The following is a 7,946-nucleotide window of genomic DNA, read 5'->3' as shown; positions in this document are numbered from 1 at the left end:
TAGTACTGTGATAAGGATTGACAGACTGAGATGGTTTGGTCATAATGAGAGGATGGATGATGTTAACTGGGTGCGGAAAGTGAGAGGTGTGAATGTCGAGGGAGGGGTTGCGAGAGGCGGGACCGAAAAAGACCTGGAACGAGATCATAGAGTAAGATCTCAGGGATATGGGACTAAATATGAGGGCTGTCAGGGATCGAGCAGCATGGGGAGCCTCCATTAGGTGACCAGGGCCGACGCACAAAAAACTCTCTCTCTCTTTCTCTCCTAATGGTGTAACTGGGCAGCTCCACCTCCCAGACATATCAATGCTACCATGTAAAGGCGTTCCTCTGCGGCACCTGGGATTATGGTAGATAGCAATAACAGGGAAAAAATCGTTCTAAATGGACTAATACGTGATCTGCTTAGGACGCATACAGGGCACAACACCGAACTTGGACAGGCGGGGTCAGTCCGAATACATTACTGGTATCCGCTGGGGCCCCTGGGATGTAGTGGGGCTCGTCAACAGGATCCCATAATCTGTTTAAGAGGGCTACTGTTGGCATCATGACTGTTGACGCAGAGGGTGAGGTGGACTGGTGAGGGATGTGGTGAGGAAATGGAGGGATGGGAGGTTACCTGGTGAGAAATGAGAGAGACTGTGAGGTGAAATGACGATCACTGGGGTGCTGAGGGATGGAATATGCTATGGCAGGAAAGGGAGGTGCTTGGTGTGGAATGGGAGCGAGGTGACCTGGGAAGGGGGTGAGCAGGTGAGAGGGAGGGAGGGAGGTGAGTGGTGAGAGGAAGGGAGGTGACCTGGTGAGAGGAAGGGAGGTGACCTGGTGAGAGGAAGGGAGGGAGGTGAGCTGGTAAGAGCGAGGGAAGTGGTGATGGATGAGAGATGGGATATAGAGGTACCTGTCGATGGGATCCGATAATCTGTTGAAGGGAATTGCTATAAGTAGGATGAATGCTAATGAAGTAAGGCCAGTGAGGCAGGGGGAATAAAGTGAGACGGTCGAGGAATGGAAGGAGTGGAGTGAAGTGGTGAGGAAGGGAAGTGGTACGTAGGGAAGTGGTGAGGGATGGAAGTGACTTGGTTAGGGAGGGAAGAGGTGGGGGAGGGAAGTGAAGTGGTGAGGATGAGAAGTGAGGTGGTCAATGATGGAAGTGAACTGGCGAGGAAGGAAAGTGAATTGGTGAGGGAGGAAAGTGAATTGGTTAGGTAGGGAAGTGATGAGGGAGGAAGGTGAATTGGTGAGGGAGTTAAGTGGTGAGGGAGGGAAGTGAAATAGTGAGGGAGGGAAGTGAAATGGTGTGGGAGGGATGTGAAGTTGTGAGGGAGGGGAGGATGGAGAGAGGAATGGTGATGGAGTGGAAGGTGATTGTTGAGGGCTGGGATACAGAGGCATTTGTTGACAGGCTCCGATAATCTGCCTGGGGATCCACTGATAGCAGGATGAATGTTAAGCAGGGCGGCGCGGTGGAAGCTAAAACGACCTGCCGAGGGTAGAACAATAACGGCAATTCCGTATCATCAGCTTCATGTATAGGGGCCCGAGGCTAGGCTACGGTAGTCCAGTGTATTTAAGTGTAGATGGCCAGCACACTTCTCTTGATGGCATTACGTAATCGAAACACTTCCATTCATTTCTTGGGACTGAGTCTATGCCAGGCGTTCACTCCGACTAGGGAGTTCCAACCACTAGACCATCAGTGAAGACCATGGGATTACACGGTGATCAGAGAAGACATGACTGAGATTAGGTGACGTGACAATATGACTGAGATGAGGAGACGTGTCAAGTGAAGAAGCCGACACGAAACTGAGTAAAAGAAACAGACAATACAAGATCCTATAACTCACTCATTCCTCACTCCGACTGGGCAGTTCAAACCCTTAAACCTCCCAAAATGTTAAATGACCAAAATGGAATGAAAAAACAAGCAAAATCGATCAAAGGAAAATTGACAAATAATTTTAAAAATTAAAAAAAAAGCATGGAAATAAAAAAGAGGAAGATGGAACAAAAATGAAAAAGGAAAATCTGAGAAAAGCAACAAAGGTAAAAAAAAAAAAAAAAGCAACACCCACAAAAAGGAAAAGGAGCAAGTAATCCAAAACAAAACAGAGAACTGAGCAAGAAATGAATATAAAATGGAAAAAAAAGCTTACAATCTAAGAAATAAGACGCAAACCAGGGCAAAGAAACACTGAAAAGAGCAAAGGAATAGAAAGAAACTATTGTTACCGTAAAAAAAATAAAAGTAAAACAAAATTGTTGGGAAAAAAGAATGATGGTGAAAAAGTGTAAAAAAAAAAGTGAGTAGAAGTGGGCGAGAGGGATTACTGAGGATTAGTGAAAGTCTGTGTCAGAAGTCTAGGGCGCTCTGCTTTCGTCGAGACTGGTGGTGGTGATCCAAGAACTATCACCATCTCTAGCACCATCATTATTACCATCAGCCACTAGCATCATCACTATAAATCACCATCAACCACTAGCACCATCATTATGACAACCAGCCACTAGCACCATCCCTATCACTATCAGCCACTAGCATCATCAGTATTACAATAAGCCACTATCATCGTCACTATCACCATCAGCCACTAGCACCATTACTATCACCATTATCACAGCACCATCATTTATGACAATATAAACATCAAGGGTCAACAGAACCACTATCATCACCATTACTAGCACCAGGAGTCACCAGCAATAGCAGTCTTTACCATCTATCACTGTCACTATCACCATCATTATCACCACGATCACCATCACCACCTAAACTGCAATATCATCCACAACAACCATCAGTTAATATCACCTATACCACCACTGTCAGCAACAATAACTATCACCATCATTTATCACACTGTACTGCCTTTAAGATGACCCAGACTTTCATCCTCCAGCTGGTTATTTCACGCAGCTCAGTGGCAGAAAAAGGCGATAATGTTGCTATACATACTTTTCATAGCACTACTTCGTAACTAGCACCACCTTCTAGTGTTAAACTATTGCTACAACGCGGCATTCATGATGGACAGGTGGTGATTTTCGGCCAATTTTGAGTAAACAGAATATAGCACCAATAGTTATCAGAACCATCATTACTAACACCACCTCTATCACCACTCTCACCATCCATGTCAGAAGTCTCGGCCGCTGTGCTGTCGTGGCAACTGGGATGGTGTCGGTGGTGACAGTGTTTGGTGCAAGGACTCTCACCACCACTGCTAAACTCTGATTTACTTTAACTTGACATAAAGCTGTCATCTCTCCTTTTGGGGGGCTGAATTACAGCAATGGATTACCGGGAGAAATAAATTATGACAGTCACGACGAAGTACTATGGTTTAGGATGAAGTGCCCGAGTGATGTCTTATTTTCCATTTAGCTACGTGAAATGAAGTCCAAGTTAAAGTGTGAAGAGTATAGCATTTTTTCTCAATTATAGCACCAGCAGTCACCATCACCATTGTCACCACGGCTGTCATCATCATCACATCACCACCGAAATATCACCAGCACCAGTCATCACTATCACCACCACCACTAGGACTATGTGTCTAATACCTGCACCAAAAGTCTCTATCACCACCACAAGGGCCTCTCGCCATCACCATCAACTAGCTGTGATGTGGGTATCATCCAGCCCTCTTGAGTTATCAGAAGAGGCTGGATGACTGTCGCTGATGCCTGTCCAGGATGCAGCACAGCACTCCATACTATTAGGCATATTATGGAAGACTGCATTGCACACAATCACCTGCGCCAACAAAACAACATACACTCCTCGAGGGCTCTGTGAGAAAGCCCGGTCTCGGCCGTGGCCTTCCTTAGGGACTCGGGGCTGTTCGTCCAGACTGCTTAGGGAACTACTACTACTACCACTACTAGCACTTCATTATTAGTCACCAGCACCATCACTCTGAAGGCTTTGCATCAGCCCTTTAACAACCACCACTACCACCATGGATATCACCATCACCACTAGCACTATTTGTCACAATCACCATCTCTCGTACCAATACTTACTACCCACTGAGCCAGCAATATCGCTACCATCTCTGTGACAACTGAAGTCCATCTACGGTAACTGAAGTGAGATGTTATGGGCGTGTTTCGATTATGTAACAGTAACTTAGTGTATATACTTTTCTTTCGGCTCATATAATAATAGTAGTAGTAATAATTATAATAATAATTATAATAATAATAATAATAATAATAATAATAATTAATTTGATGATGATAATTATCATTATTATTGTTGTATTTTATTGTCTATCACTATAAATATTATTACAGTATCATCAGACCAGTAAAAATACTTACAACATATGTAGTACGGTACAGTACGTTGCGGCAGGAAAAGTGGAAACTTACCTGAAAAATAAGTAACATAATTAGTAACAGAACAACAAATAAAGTTTATAAAATTACTAAAACGATCAGTGAATCAAAATGGCAACAATAACAACGTTAAAAGAGAAATGCAATTTATTTTATGATGAAATCTCCATCATTATATGCCTAAATATTTTCTTGTATGCATAAAATTATTTCTCATCTCAGGTGACAAATTTCCAGCCACTAAAATATTTGACTGTCACTGCTGTTTGGCCTCCATCTGTGACCTTGATATTTATGAGACAGGCTACATGACAAATATTTCTCGAGCGATTCTAGCCACTTCACTCCGATGGCACCATTTCATTCATGCTATCAACAGAAAATTTATTTTCAAGTTAGGATGGATTTATAACAACGAATGTATTAACGAAGGCTGTATCGAATTATAAAGTTCGGAATGTCTCTCCTGATCTCACAATAATACTCGTACCCTGGATAGAAAAATATATACCGGTACAAAAAATCAGACTGAAGAGATTATGTTGGTTATGCCGTTTTTACTCTAACTTGCCACAGATTTTTGTCCTTTTGCAGCTTACATCACGCAGGTCAGTGGTTGAGAAAGACAATGCTAGTGCACTACATCAATTCTAAAGCACTTCTTCGTAACTAGCATCATATTCTAATGTTAATCTCTTGTTACAGCTCAGTATTCACGGTGAAGCGACCGCAATTTAGGCTAAGTTAGAGTATAAAAAGAGTATGATAACATGATGACCAGAAAATGTGGAAAAAAATAAAATACGAAGCAAAACAGCTAACAGTTCAACTCCTAAGCCCGGTTACCGGTACATTTCAGGGTAGATGACCAGCCTACTCTCCTTGGCATTAACTATACTCATTTAACTTAAACGTGGCCTAAAATTGCCCTCTCTTCATCTTGAACGTTGAGTTGTAGCAGTAGCCTAGATGGACGCAAGAATAGGGTGCTGGTCACGAAGATGTGCTACAGAAAGGATGCTGAGCTGTAGTGTTGTCATTTTTCTGCCACTAAGCTACGTGAACCAAGCTGGAAAATGAATATCTGGACCAAGTTACAGTGAGAAGAGTTGAGTCGAAAATCTTGATGATCGAAATCACACACGCAGGTTGAGCCATCACTCCTACTGGGCTGTTCTGACCACTACACCAATAAACACCAGTGAAAGGAGAGAGAGAGAGAGAGAGAGAGAGAGAGGGGGGGGGGGATGCCACTTCTTGTCCTCCCTCCGAAGCAGCAACATAGTCCAGGAAAATAAGAAAAAGAACAGAACCATGAAAAGATGGAACAAGGAAAGGAGGGGAAGATGGAAATAAGAGGAAATATAGGAAAAGATATGGAACAGAGGTGAAGAAATTTCTCTCTCTCTCTCTCTCTCTCTTTTCTTTTCGTCCTTCCCCTCTTTACTGGTTCATTTATCTTCTTTTTCTCTCCTTTCTCTCAACCTCCCTTTCTTTAGTCCTTCTTTATTCTCCCTCACTTTTATCTCCTTTTCCTTCCCCTCCCTCCTTCCTCCCCTCTCCCTATATTTTCTCTTCCTTTTTCGAGTCTTTCCTCTCGTCTCTCTCCACCTCTCCTCCCTGTACTTACCTCCCCTCCTCCATCTTCTCTGGACCCTGGAGGCCTTTTCAAAAAATAACGCTCTGTTTTGGCGTTACTTTTATTTTTTTCTTTTTCACTGCTACGTTTCCTAACTTTCTATCCTCCTCTTTTCCTCTCTCCTCTTTCTCTCTTCAGTCCTTCCTCCTCTTCATTCCTCTCTCATCCACCTCTCCTCTACATACCATTCTTTCTTCATTCCCTCCTTTTCCTCATTCCTCTCATCCTTCTTCCTCTACACACCTCTAGTCCAGCAATTCATCTTTCTTCATTCCTCCCTTTTCTCTTCCTTCATTTCTCTCTCCTCTCGTGTGATGGGTGGGAGCGATAACCATCCACTCACTCAGTGTAGTGCTACCTTTTGTGTCGACGATGAAAGACGAGCCATACCTTCCCCTCTAACCCAAGAAATCATTTATTGCGTTGGGTGGTATCCATATAATCAACAAGTGGACACCTGGGCTTGTACTATCGTAGGTTTAGGTAGCTCCCGAACACCTCTTCCTTAGCGTTTTTCTGGGGAATATGACTGATTATTGATCTTTTTGTAAGTGATTTATGCAGAGTATAGTGAGTATGGCAGGATTTATGTAACACAAAAGAGGACATTTAGGTGTACTAAACAAAATAAATCGCTTAAGAAAAGGTCTTAGTGAGCTTCCTTAACTGACGAGAGTACAGGCCCTGGTGGTCTAGTGAGTTAAGGCATGCCAACCGATGTGGCACTCATGGGTCTGAGGGTTGTATTTTATGTGGCACTGAGGAGTTAGTAGCGCAGCTTTCATAGCGATTTAGTCTGCAGATTACACCTCAATATAATCTTGTATGTTACTGTTGCAGTGATAAGTAAAATAAATCGCTGGAGACGAGGCGCTACGAAACCTCTTACGGCACTCAGAATGCAAGCCAGTCCGATGGGTATACACTGTTCACTTTAACTTGGCTTAAGATTGTCTTCTTTCATAGTAAAGGCTGAGCTGTATCAATAGATCAACACAAGAATATGGTGCTAGTCATGAAGAAGTGCTATGGAAAAAATGCGTCCTAGCACTGTCCTCTTGTCCCTGAGCTACGTGAAATAGACTGCTAAAGGGCTTTGGGTCAAGTTAAAGTGAACTACAGCAGGGCTTCACTGCTCACATAACACCGCCCATGGAAGAGCGAATGGTCACCCTCACTGTAAGTGTCTGAACACAGTAGGCTAGCACTAGGCCTGTACGATCCTGACATAAATAAATTTAACAAAATAAATAAATAACAAAAAGTAACAGAATGGATGATGGGTGGATAACCACTCATTTTTCACAGACTGAGAACCAGGATTTCAAAGATTTACATCATGTTTGACTGACTGAGTGGGCAATTTCACTAGGGTCTCTCTCTCTCTCTCTCTCTCTCTCTCCCTCTCTCTCTCTCTCTCCATCACTTAACCCTTTCAGCAAGTGGAAGTCTTTTTCACTGTCTTCTTCCCACCACCTGACGACTTAAAGCTCCCACAACCATGGCTCTCTCTCTCTCTCTCTCTCTCTCTCTCTCTCTCTATCTATCTATCTATCTATCTATGTCACTCTTCGAACTGTACGCCGGTCAAGGGGATTTTCTTTTTTTACCAGGACGAGTTAAAAACATCCTTCACTCATCCCCACACTGCAATTAATCTAAACTGAATCGAGTCTTCTAAAACTGACAACATTACGCTAAAAAAAAAAAAAAATCGAACTGAAGAGGTTAAATGTGAATTAGGCCAGTATTCTTGTCGGTTAAGGAGGTTCCCTAACACCTCTGCCTTAGCAATTTATTTTTGGTAGGAAGGGTTAATATCCATTTCTTTATGTTGAAAATTATTGTACTGGAATGACTTAAGTGACAGAGCAAAATAAACAGCTTACGAAGAGGTGTTAGGGAGCTTACGTAACCGACAAGAATGCGGGTTTGGAGACATTCTTCATGGTGGG

The sequence above is a fragment of the Coenobita brevimanus genome, chromosome 1 (genome assembly GCF_032717465.1).
Source record: "Coenobita brevimanus isolate Jiangsu-jjx chromosome 1, ASM3271746v2, whole genome shotgun sequence".
In the NCBI taxonomy this organism is placed as follows: domain Eukaryota; kingdom Metazoa; phylum Arthropoda; class Malacostraca; order Decapoda; family Coenobitidae; genus Coenobita; species Coenobita brevimanus.
Note: the sequence above shows the minus strand (reverse complement) of the source record.